This window comes from Molossus molossus, unplaced genomic scaffold, assembly GCF_014108415.1.
Source record: "Molossus molossus isolate mMolMol1 unplaced genomic scaffold, mMolMol1.p scaffold_m16_p_6, whole genome shotgun sequence".
In the NCBI taxonomy this organism is placed as follows: Eukaryota; Metazoa; Chordata; class Mammalia; order Chiroptera; family Molossidae; genus Molossus; species Molossus molossus.
In genome coordinates, this window is record NW_023425399.1 from 100,361,968 (window position 1) to 100,373,853 (window position 11,886).

The 11,886-nt window shown below is 47.8% G+C and overlaps 1 pseudogene; it reads left to right on the top strand.

Moving 5' to 3' along the window:
- The first annotated feature begins 2,382 nt into the window (after positions 1-2,382).
- LOC118619279 lies at positions 2,383-10,861 on the top strand (annotated as a pseudogene).
- The last annotated feature ends 1,025 nt before the right edge of the window (positions 10,862-11,886 follow it).

The window sequence follows — 11,886 nt, forward strand, 5'->3', positions numbered from 1 at the left end:
AGTGAGACAAGATACACTTTTTTTTTTTTTTTTTATCCTCACCTAAGGACATTTTTCTATTTTTTGTTCAGGTAGAGTGGGAGGGGGAGAGAGGAAGAGAGAGAGAAACATCGATGTGAAAGGGACACATCCAGTGGCTGCCACCTGCACGACCAACCAGGGCCGGGGACAAACTGCAACCGAGGTACGTGCCCTTAGCGGGAACCGAACCCGGGTCTCTACGGACCGCAGGCCGACGCTCTAACCGCTGAACCAAACCGGCCAGGGCCATCCACATGTATTTTTAAAGAATTTTAAAAAAGAAATGCTATAGAAACGTTAACTGCTCTGTTTTGCTTATTAGTTCATTTGAAACCTGTATAATTTTGTTAACCAGTGTCACCCCAATAAATTCAATAATAATTTTAAAAAAAAACAGAGAAAGAAATGTTAATTGCTGTGTCTGTATGCCTTATCAGACTTGGGCAATTTCTGACTAATTGAATTGATCAGTGTGAGATTGTTCCACTTTGGTAGAGAAGAAAAGCAGGCAAACTGGCCAATCTAGGTCTCTCATTGACCCCACACATCAATCTGTGACGGGCTCAGCCACAGAGCCAAGCACATAGCAGTCTCATTCATTCACTCAAAATGTTTATTGGTTACCTGCCGCATGCCAAGCATTTTTCTAGGGGTGGGGGATTCGAAAGCAACATGCCTACCTGCCCTGATGGAGCTTTCATTCTGGTGGGGGAGACGGACAACATCCAAATACATGAAGCCTCCAGTCCGTTAGAAGGTGACATGTTCTGTGGGGAGAAGGTGGAGGAAGGGGGAGCGGAAGGGGTGCAGTATAAAACGAGGCTGTCAGGGTAGCTCCCAGGTTACATTTGGGCAGAGATTAGAGGCCAGAGGAGGGGCAGGCTGATCAGAGTGAATGTCCGGGGGGAGGATTCTAGCAAGTCTGAAGAGGAGCCAGGAAAACAAAGTGTCTGGACCCCAATGAGCAAGGGAGAGGAATCGAGAGGAGCCAGAGGGGAAAGGCGGTTTCGATCCCTTAGGGCTTGTGCCCACGGGAAGGACCCTCATGCACCGTTTTGAGTGAAACAGAAAGCCAGTCTAGGGTTTCCCAGTGAGTCACATGACGCGTGCTCACAGCGTGAAAGGATTCCTGAATTGAATTCTTCGACAGCCTGTGTTATTTTGGTCAAAATATTAAAATGAAAAATGGGCTTGCAGGCAAAGTCATCCCTGGGTGTAGCGGGGAGACTGATGCCAACCCCTGTACAGGCTGCTAACTTAACACCATCTCTCTCCAAAACCTCCGTGTTTTACTCTCAATAGTGCCAAACCTGGGGCAAAAGGGTGTGAGCCCTGGAGCCAGCTTGGCTAAGGTCAAGATTCTTCTTCTCTTCCTTTCGCACCCCGTTTGGAGGAAGAAGGTGGAATGGGGCGTGGGGCAGAGAAGGCCAGCCTGGGCTATTCATGCTGAGGTCCTCCTGGTCACAGACCACACCCCAGAGAATCGTCTGCTAGGACTGCCTGAACCGTTCTCCTCCTCGAAACTTGGCGTATTGACGCAGTTCTTCAACTCGTGGCTCTTGGTCAGTGATTTACATAAAACTCGCAGCATTCTAACATGCTCTTTAAATGGTTTTATTTATTTATTTATTTTTTATCCTCACCTGAGGACATTTTTCCATTTTTTGTTCAGGTAGAGTGGGAGGGAGAGAGAGGAACAGAGAGAGAGAGAAGGAAACATCGATGTGAAAGGGACACATTGAGTGGCTGCCACCCGCACAACCGAGCAGAGCCGGGGACAAACTGCAACCGAGGTACGTGCCCTTAGCAGGAACCGAACCCGGGTCTCTCAGGACCGCAGGCTGACGCTCTAACCGCTGAACCAAACCGGCCAGGGCTTTTTGAGTGGTTTTAAAGTTTGAGAAATAACCTGGGAGATGCAGTTTGAGTGTAAACTTTTGATGTCGAAATCACTGGGGTTATTATTTGTCATGAAGACAAGAAGGTAACGAGTCCTTGGCCAGAGGCTTATGACAGGTGGGGCGGGGCAGGATGACCTATTGTGTGTGTCTTCAGGGAGGCAGAGGGAGGTATCCAAAGGCTCTGGGAGATGAAATGCTTCCAGATTTATCATGTGAGACTGACTCACCCACCTCCTAACTGTGTCCCCCCAGAAGGTCCAAAGGGCACTCTCTTCACCAAGGCTGTGGGAGATGCGTGTGTGCGTGTGTGCGTGTGTGTGCGTGTGTGTGTGTCAGGTGGCAGGGTGGTGGGGTGGGAGGAGCCCAGCATCCTAGGGAGCACCATGGTAGCCCTTCTCTGCCAGCCAGGAGTGAAGAGAGGATCGTTGCCATCAGACTGGACTCCCTGACTTCAGTGGGGATGACGGACCCTGAACTCAAGAGGTGGTATCTGATTGCCATAGACAAGATGGCTGTGGTCAGTGTAAGAGCTAGCAGAACTGAAGTAAGCAGCAGACTAGTATGACCGGTAGAGATCACTGTAATCGAATAGTTTCTTTGAGCAGAAATAGAAAGACGGGCTACTAAGGCTTACTTGACGCAAATGAATGGAGAAGCTCTAGACCTGGTGACTAGAATCACCACAATAGATCACAGCCCCTCAACCAGTCTCCGGCCTTGAGCCAGTCCTCAGACCCAGAGGCCCTTGAATGAAGGAGAAGACAGGTCTGCTTATGAAAACTGCTGCAAAGTCAGTATTTGACCCAGACACTTCCTCCCAACTGTCCCTCAAGGGAATTGTGGCTGCTTATCATGGTGACTGTGCACGGGGCAAGAAGCCATAACCAGACTTTTCAGGGCTAGTGGACACTGGAGACTCAAAGTGCCACTAAAGTCCACCAGTCAGGCGATCAATGGAGTTTGGCTCTCGTCCATCTTACAGTGGCCCCAGGGGTCCCCAAATCCACTTTGTAGTTATTTCTTTAGTTCCAAAAATCATAGTTGGGAAAGCAATTTCACCAAGTGGCAGTTCCCACACAGTGCCCAGGATCCTTGAGCATCTCTTCTTTCTGGGTTTGCCCGATGCTCCGAGCTGTCTCTGAGGCCGTGTTTGCAGGGGTGAGCGTTCTGGCTCCTGGCTGGCTGCCCGTGACGTCTAGCATGCTGCATAGCAAATGTGAGGTGGTAGACAGCAGCAGGCAGAGGAGGTCAGGGAAGAGAAAACTGGTCCCAGTCCTGTCGTGACCTCCTTGTGTGTCTCTGGGCAAGTCACTTCGCCTTTCAGAGCCTGGGTTTTCTCATCTTTAAGAGGAAAGGTTGGGCTAGAAGTCGGTGATTCTCAACCTTTGGCTGCACATTGCAATCACTCAGAGAACGTTCATACTAATGTTTAGGTGCTGTACCGGATATTTTTATATAACTGGCGTGGGGTGGGGATCCAACTCTACTGGTTTTAGCACGTCCCCAGTGACTCAAACATGCAACAAGATGACTCCCACTAGGTGAGCTCACGGCTGGGGGCACGTCCAGCTCTGACAGTCCCCATCTCCACAATGTTCCTCACCGAGAGAGGAAAAGAGTCTGGTACACTTGAAGTCAAAGCTCTAAAGTGTCTTTGGAGGAGAAAAAACCGCAGACCTCTGTTTCCAAAATTAAAATCTGCAGTGTTTCTCCTTTAAGGGAGAATTTGACTGACCGGGCCACAGAGAAGGTGGGTGAAAGAACAACCCACATATTTGCTCCAGCCATTTCCATGATATTTTTGGGGAGGGGGCGCTGCTCAAAGATTTGCCTGCCATGTCTGCCTGTGTCCTAGACATGGGCCAGAGTCTGTCCTCGTGTTTAATATACACCCTGTCATATCCCTGTTATCACATAGATTCAGAAAGAAACGCATCCTTTAGCTTACTGAAGGATGCTCTCAATTCTGTCTCGATTCTACCTTCCTCTCCGGCTAGCCTTTGAGAAAGGGTTGGTACCATTCTGCAAACAGTGGGATTGGTTCTGGTCTCTGAGCCTGACCCAGTCATGAGCTAGCTGTGTGACCTTGAATAGGTACCTTTTGTCCCTGGCCTCTGTTTTCTCATCTTTTGACTGTGTAACACCAAATCGTCTTATAGATAAAAGTGCTCTTTGCTACTGCTATTTTATGAAGTCTTGTTTGCTCGTCCAGAATATTAAGGTGAGCGACTTTTCTGAAGACAAATGAATTCCAAGTTGTTGAATGTATGGAGAGCATCTTTCTAGATTGTTCAACCTCAAAAGAATGGTGGACCTTTTCCCCGTCCCGGGCAACAGTAAACCCAGCTTCAAAGCACTTAGAGCAAGGGCTGCTAGATGGCGCTGTTTCCCCAGATTTCCAGGGAGTTTGCGTTTCGGCAGATGGTTTTTGGAGGAGAATTAACAATTAATGTCCACTGTATCAGCCAAAGCCCGCAGAAGATACGTTATACTCCAGAAACTCCAGCGTGCTGAGGTTGCTCAAAGACACTCTCCTGCCAGCACGATCCTCTGCTGGCCAAAAATGTAATACACAGCCCGCCCCATGCACAAATTGGCCACACAAATGAGGGACATTAATAACAAGGGTAAATAAGGAAGATGATAAGAAATGATGTGTATGCTTATTTCCTCAGCCTTCTTAGATTTTATTCTGGAAGTTTCTCTGCATATAATAATTATACAGCAATTAGCACTGGGCTAGAGGATGATTATAAGGTAAAACCAATTCTGATGCCAGTTCACTTTCCAGCAACTTAAAAAAGGAAACCACCAGCTGAGACACATGGGCTGTTCCTCCGAATCCATATGGACGCTCGTAGGGTGTCACAGATCTGTGACGGCAGGCAGAAAAGATTTCTTGTGTTTCCCTGACCTTTACTTTTCTATAATAAGGGTTTAAATGCTGCAGATACCACCTTGTCACACAAGGAGAGGGTTAGGGAGCTCGGGAAGAGGGAAGGCAAAGAGGTCGTTCAGCTCATTCCTAGCTCTGCTTCTTGCATCCACCTCAGTGTTTGTGACCTGTATCATCATGATTTCCTCTGATGCTCAGTGAGGCAACTGAAAGGCAAACTCTTCGTGGAGAGCAGCCCTTGGGAGGAGGGGGGGCCCTAAGGTCCCGCTTCCCTGCCTGGCCTTTCATGGCCTTTCATGGGGTGGCTAGGACCATACTGGGGTGGAACGGCGGGTGGTTGGAAGAACCAGGCAGGGCGGTTCTCCCGCAGGAGGTGGCCAGGCCCAGACAGCAGCCCGGCATCTTCCGCAGCGCCGCCCGCCCGCCCTTGCTGCCTCCCTCCTGACTTCTCTCTTGCCCAGAGACAGCAGTCTGTCCAAATGAAATCACTCTCTCTGCCGCATTGTGTCCAGCTCAGGTTTGCAGGCTGGGGACACAGAAAGAACGAAACCCATGCAGTTCCCTCCTGTTTCTCTTCTGTGTAATCCTGCCTTTCGTGTATTCGGGGTGTGCATTGTTTAGATTTAGGAAAATGTTCCCAGTGCCAACACCTCTGGTGTGTATCTTAAAAAAAAACAACAACAACCAAAAAACAACACATTGTTTCCAATCAACAGCATCAACCACTCAGGCTCCAGATGGGGTGAGTGGGGCTGCCCTGTAGACCATCTCCCCTCCCGCAGGGAAAAGTGAGGCCCCTTGACGAGGCGCCAATGACTATTTTCACTGTCCTCCCCCACAGCCTGGAGGCAGCTGGAGAGGAAGCCACACACACTGGGAGTTCCCACGGCGTCTTGCTGGCTCCGGAGGCTTCCAGGCATTAGCCCATCTGGCCAGGCCTGCAGAGCCCAGGGCCTAATTAAGCGTCAGCTGGCCACCTGAGAGGGCTGGTGGGCCTCCCGGGCTTCCCCCTCCTCCAGGCAGGACTCCACTCTCCCAGCTGCAGACCTCTGGAGCTTGTTTGATGGAGCAGCTGCCCCGGCTAATTACCGGACAGCAGGGTCCCCAGGGCTGCCTCAGCCTGGAGGGGATGGGCGGAGAGAGGGCTGAGGAGCATAATGGGACAAAGAGCCGAACAAAGTGAGGGGTGGTCAGAAAGGGGTCAGAGGGAGAAGAAACGGAGGGCAGAGTCGGATGAGTATCACCTGAGCTGGAAGATGAGGGAGGGTTTCCTGGCCGGCAGGGTGATCCATAGGTGGGCCCGTCCTGTCCTCCCCCTCCCCCGCCCACCTCTCACCACCCCGTGATCCTCTATATTCCTGCCCTTTGCTTCGCCTTCACACCGTCTTCCACCCAGCCTGCTCCTTCAGTCCGGGGATCAAGCAATAGTTTTTTACTAGGCGAGCCCAGATTTGGGGGGGATGGCACAGAGGCTTTAGAAGAGGATGATGTTCAATTCAAAATAAACTTTTGCCCTTGTTGGACTTTCAGGAACGCAGGTGTGCGTGAGTTTAAGGTGTTTTGCACCCTGGTGACCTGAACCATGGCAGGTGCCAGGGAGTTTGCCAGGCTCTGCCCACCACGTCTCGGGCACTTCCCCGCACCTGGGCCGTCACCCCATGAGCTAAGACAAATGGGAAGACCAACTGGGGCGAAGGAAGGGGAAGCAGAAAGGAAAGTAATATCATTCACAGCAGTTGTATTGGCAGAAGGGGCAACCGTTAGCTTACGGACGTTCTGCTTTGACCCTTCCTAAAAGCTAAGCTGAGCCACCGAGACACTGAATGCCAGGGTTTTCTCTCTTGTAACGGAGGATCATCGGAAGCAGTAAGATTGTGTTGAGTGGGACTCAGACTAGGTCCCTGGACTAGGTCGGATGAACTCTACTTTCACACCTGGTCCTGTGACCATGGGTAAGTCATTGTTTCCTCTGTCCTTCACATTCCCACGGGACAGTGAAAGGAAGATGCTTCCTCCAGGGGCCAGAAGTTACCACTTTCTGAGCACGTTAGAGGTTAGAATTGTGTTACTGTCTTTGTTAACAGGGCTCAAGAGGAAATGGCTCTCTCCCCACCCCACACCCTCACAATGTCAGTGAAGCAGTTGTGTTCCAGGGAAGGGTTGATGGAGAACAGATGTTTTGAGACTCATCACACGTGCCCCAAACATCAGAAGGGTGGGCCGTGCAGATGTGCACAAGATGCTGACAGCTGTAGCGGGAATTGAAAGGGTGGTGGGATTTTCAAGGTGACAGGAGATAATCTCATTACGATTTTGACGTCTTGTCTGGTTCCCACACAACTGTCTGCCCATCCCTTGTGAATCCAGGGCTGACGTGGGAAGCCTCCGCTGGAATAGAAGGATTCAGAGATTGGATCCGTCAGACAAGATTCACAAGGATGAGCAACTCTCCTCAGAATGCCGGAATCCTTTAACCCCATTGGTTGTAGGCTCTGGTCATCTTTGGCTCCTTCAGAGGTCGTCTGGGCATAAATCTCAGGTGGACCAAGTGGACCCGTGGAAGGAGAGAGGGAAGCAAACGAAGAGAATCTTCCTGCTAGTGGGTGTCAGCTTTCCGCTGGGTGTAGAACGGTGGGAGGTGGAATTTCTTCAGTCTTAGAGTAAGGGTCATTGTGTAATGACCAAGGGGGCCGAGATAAATCCTAGAGAATAATTGTTCCTATATACCGCAGGCCCCTAAGCATGCTAGATCTGTCCTTGAGGTCCAGTAGGAAACGACCTAATCTTTGAATCAAGCCAATGGATTCTGCAGGAGGATTTGGGAGCCTCAAGAGGCCCAGCATGTCACTCTGGGGGACACCCCTCCAGTGTCTCTGATGGATGGAAACCAGTCTTCGGCTTGACTAACTCCCAACAAAAGTTGCCCAGTGCATTTCACTGTGGGCAGTTCAAGAGCTTAGCGGGCCTACCGTTCCTTCTTTTGAGCTGAAACCTGCTTCCTTGAAACTTCTTACTAATCCTAGTTCTTCCCTCTGGAACGGCACAGGGGAAGTATAATCCCCCTCTTCAGATGAAAGCTCTCCAGATAGTTGAAGCTGGTTATAACATTCCCTGCGTCTTCCTTTATACAAGACACATGTTCCACGTATGAAGGGTACCAAACCCCCTCACCCCCTACTGTGGATGTGACCTGGGTTTTTAGCATTTCTATCAGCCAGGACCCAGTAGGGAAGGTAGGAACTCTTCCAACACATCCAGCAGAGGGAAATTAATACAGGAGCTCCTTACACGGCTATAGAAGGACAGAGGGAGCAAACAGGCAAATGTGGGATAATCCAACATTAGTAACTACAGGAAGCAACCACCCTTCCAAGAGGGGAGAAGGAATGAGGGGAAGCGTCCCAGAGCCCAGGCCCAGAGGGAGGGCCACCCAGGGCAGGACAGGGACCCTGGTGAAGGGCCAGGCAGTGCAGGGGTGTTGTGCTGCTGGTGCTGGAACCTCTCGAGGGACAGTCTTACTGATGCTGGGACCACCCAGGCTGTGTTAACATTCCTGTTGAACTTGCAGTCAACTAAACCCCTTATTTGCTTGAAGCAGGTGAGGCCAAACCTGTATTTTCTTTAAATGAGTGTTTGACTGAAGTTCAGGTCTCTAGTGGATTTATTTCTCTTTCTTGCCTAGTGTATTGTCCCTTTCTTTTGGTAATGGTCCCTTCTTCCCTTGGGGAAATTGCCTTCTTCCATTCATGCGACTGGGCTGTCGGTCACACCTCCCCAGCGCCCCTAATCACAGGGGAGGGCACATGAGACAAGCTTTGAAACTTGGACAGAGATGCTCAGGGACAGATGGCTGGTGGAACGGATGGCAAGTCCCTACAGAAGCAGCATTTGGGTTCTCTCTTGACATCCCGGGAGCTACTCTGATTCTGGGCTGTCCCAAGACTTGAATGTCTTTTCCTCTTTAACAAACACTATCCAGCATCCTTTCTATAAAGTCCTTTCTTACTTAGTTAGCCAGGGTTTATTTCTGTTACTTTCAACCAAAGAACCTGGAAGGATATGCAGCCTTTACCTGTATTCCCTAGAGGCAAGAAGCCAGGTCTTGCTTGGTGGAGGTCTCTGGCACACCGACTCTACAGCCAGGACACCAGCTGTCCCTCTGTCTTCTTTGTCCTCACAAATATTAGCGGCACAATGAATTACGGCCAACCTGGAAAGACAACTTCTCATGGTCTGCCGAAGAGATCTATCCTTATAGCTATGGAGTTCCAAAATCTGTGATACAGATGAATGTATGAAAATCAGGTCTGGAAAAGTATTTTAAAAAATCCTCACCCAAGGAGAGTGGGAGGGAGGGAGGGGGAGAGAGAGAGAGAGAGAGAGACACTGATGTGAGAGAGACACATCGATTGGCTGCCTCCAGCATGACCCTGACCAGGGCTGTGGACTGAACTGCAACGAGGTATGTGCCCTTGACCTTAATTGAACCCAGGACTCTTTGGTCCTCGGGGCGACACCATAACTGCTAAGCCAGACTGGCCAGGGCTGGAAAAGTATTTTGATGTGACTTCTTTGATTTGTTCACATAAAAATGGATGCATAAAAATGTAAAAACTTCTTTTCTCATTTTTTAACAATGCAAATAATGAACATCTCAAGGCCTCATCCCACTGTTGGTTTGACCATTCTGTACATCTAAAACTCACTCAGAAATGGGATGATCCGGAAGTGAGTGTGTGTGTAATTATGTTAATTGGCACTTTAGAAAAATTCCTTAAAATTAAATGATTTTACAGGGCTGTCAAAATATCTTCAAAGCAATTGTGTCAAAATAGCATGTATCTGATTTCCATGTATCCATATGACTCATTAAAAATGTGCCAAATGTACAGTTTTTCAAGAAGAGCACCTCCTCCCTCACCACACATTCCTTCCCAGGTGGACAGAATCAGTTTATCAGCACATATATATCCAGCCATTCACCTAGTTATGAAAACGTTACTTAGCTGTCATCCAGTCCATGTTACCCATATTATCCATAGAGATACTCTGACAATGTCTTCTTGGAATCTCAGCAAGGAAAATGTGGACTTCCATTGATAGCTTCTCAACATGGAAACACGATTAGTTTGGTGAAGCTGATGTTATAAGAATCATGTTGGCACAAGCAATTATGTTTCATAATTATGTTTAATACTTATCTTAATAATTCCCATTACCCTTTTAAATATGAAAAGATATTGACTCTTTTAAAAATTGCCTAGGTCTTGGTTTGCAGTAGGGAAGCCATAAATGGAGGAACCCCACAAAGACCACCTTCTGGGCACTTGAAGCTGCTCGGGCTCTTTCTCTGAGGGGTCGGCCATGCAGCCACATGCCCCTCAGATGTACTTATCTTTTGCCATAGGAGTGCCCTGGACACTATGATAACACTGTCTATGCTTTTCATACTTCTTGCCTTAAACCCTCGAAGATAAACACATTTCTGGAAAACTTTAAGAAAACATTTATCTTTGGACAGCTCCCTTTGAATTGGGTGGACTCTGGAGTACAGAATTTAGAGGCAGAAAGAATAAGGTGTTTCATGTTTACAAGTTTTGCTCATTGAACGGAAGTTTAGAAAGGCTTGGATAAAAATAAGGAGTGCCAAGAACAACTTCTCATTCTAAATTTGGCTCTCGTTGATAGACAAGAGTTTGAGGTTATTTATGCAGTACCATGATGCAAAAGGGAGAAACCTCCAAGAGGAGTCCATGAACTGGCTATTTTCCCCAATGAAACCCAGTGGGCCAGCTCTGTGGGGTGACGCATATAAAAGGGCACTTGATGCCCATGTCAAATTCGACCGCAAAAAACTAATTGGAGTTCTCCACCCAGAATAGGAAGCTCCCAGCTGGGTTCGTGTTCTTTGGTGAAATGAGAGTTCAGACCGTCATGCACTGTTTTGAGGATCAGACTTGCGTTGGCTGTTTGGAAAAATGTTAACTAAGTATCCCAGTCGAATATGCTTCTGATTTCCACATCATTTTCACCGTCGGACTAGTTTTCTATTGAAATATGAAGCATTTCATTAGCTGCTCTAATATGTCTGCGAAGGCGCTTAGGCCCTCCCAAGCGATTCTCATTTTATTTGCAGGAGGTGCTACGGCATGAGCGATGTCCTTGCATTTTTGGAAGCCGCCTCTGTCCTCTGTCACCACCACTTCAGGAGATAGTTCTGTTAGGTCTCCACATGGCATTTCAGTATCTGGAGCGCATTAGAACTAGTCGCCACTACTTCATCATCTTGATTTTTAAAACTGGTTTCGGAATAAGTCTTCTTCTGTATTTTGACAATCCCCTGCTTTTTAACATTATATTATATTCAAATGATGATGTTCCATTTCCATACCTGTGACAATATTTTAATACTATTTATATACGTGTACCTTCTCATTATGTCTGTTTTCTCTGAGATTGTTAATTAAACAAATCGTTTGCTCAGTAAAATTTATTTCGTGATATCAAAAGTGATTCATAAAAGCACTAGATCAAATATAAGTTCTTTACTTTGGAAAAGTACAGTGTCATCTGTATTAATTATGGTTTGCATGTTAATTGTTAGTAACTCTAACTTGGAATATAAGGTGTTTAGATCTTAGTGTTAAACTTTTTTTTTTTTTTTTAATCCTCACCAGAGGATATTTTTCCATTTTTTGTACAGATAGAGTGGGAGGGAGAGAGAGGAAGGGAGAGAGAGTGAGAACCATCGACGTGAAGGGACACATCGAGTGGCTGCCACCCGCACGACCAACCAGGGCCGGGGACAAACTGCAACCGAAGTACGTGCCCTTAGCGGGAACCGAACCCGGGTCTCTCCGGACCGCAGGCCAACGCTCTAACCGCTGAGCCAAAGCAGCCAGGGCTTAGTGTTAAACTTTTGAAGGCTTGGTTTATATGTTGAAATATGTTCATTTATAATGAATTTTACTAATTTTTACTTCATTTTAGATCACTACTTAATAAAGATATTGGGATAGCTATTTGTTTTAAAGAGATCTTCATGGTTATGAACATGCTGGTCCTAGT